Genomic DNA, 1,330 nt, shown 5'->3' with positions numbered 1-1,330 from the left:
AAAAGAAGTTGTAATTGTTAATTTTATATAGTTTTTGTGGCATGTAAGTGCACATTCATGATATGAATATGGTCGAACATATATGGCTTAGACCCCTTCCAAACCCGTTCATCTGAAAAGATACAATGGAATACAATAAAGGTATGGTATGAATATGGTCGAACATATATGGCTTAGACCCCTTGCAAACCCGTTCATCTGAAAAGATACAATGGAATACAATAAAGGTGAGTTGCTTCCTTATCTCATACAAAATGGACAAAGTAGGAATTGAATCTTATGACATTTTTCAGGGAACATTTAGTGCTTTACTGTGCGTTATATGCATAATTATCTAGAGCATATCCCTATTTTTCATAAAAATGCCTGCCCCCGCCCCAGCCCATCTTTCCCCCTGAGAATACGCTACGTTCCCTGGACCTAAACCGTAAACGCTTGAAACGTCTGTCATTTTCTGTACATCCTGCTTCTTGTTTGAATTCTTACAGGCATTTGAATAAGTCCATTACTTGGCGGCCTGGTCACTAGCCGCCATATTAGCCGCCATGTTGAGTTTAAAGCCACTTTTTTCTTATATTAATTTCTAAAATCTGTTTTTCTGTGATGTCAACTACAAGCAAAAATTGGTTTTCTGTAGTCCTGGAAGGGACACGCTACATCCTTGTGCAATATGCATCAGTAGCTTTTTATAGTTGACCATTAAAGACAACAGTGTTGTCAGCTAGTAAGTTTTCTAAGTTACATTACCGATGATACCATATTTGAATTCAGCGACCTCGAAAACATATACTTTGACACCAAAATTATCTTTCTAAGTACCTTGGTTCACGAGATATATATAGACATTTACATATGAGCGACGGCCATTTTGGAAAATGGCTGCCCAGAGGGAATGAACAGGATACCAGATGTCTACCTAAAATTTTAATTATATTTGGTCACTGTATAACTCATTCCAGCAATCAAACTCTCCGGACCTAAAAATTTTTACGGGGGTATGGGCTAGGCCCTGGACTAATATCAATTACCGACCGATACTGAAACGACTACTTTGCGTTGTGTTGTCGCAAAACCAGTGTGTGTAAGTTCTTGTGAAATTTGAGGGGAAAAATAACAATGCTTAGAGAAACATTCCACAGTAATTTTCGCAAGATTTTGCCTACAATATCGTAGCGGAATAATTGCGAAAAGTTATTATAACTGTAATGCCGATCATCGCAAATAACACAAAAAATCAAACAATCCGTAATTGAGAATCCTTGTTCAACTTGTTACTAATGAGGTACCTGACTTGTAATTTTGAAAATATTTAGCTGGTCACATTGAATAG

This window comes from Thermobia domestica, chromosome 1, assembly GCF_964235325.1.
Source record: "Thermobia domestica chromosome 1, izTheDome1.hap1.1, whole genome shotgun sequence".
Taxonomy (NCBI): Eukaryota; Metazoa; Arthropoda; class Insecta; order Zygentoma; family Lepismatidae; genus Thermobia; species Thermobia domestica.
The sequence above is the reverse complement of the archived record's forward strand: the minus strand, read 5'-3'. Positions refer to the sequence as shown.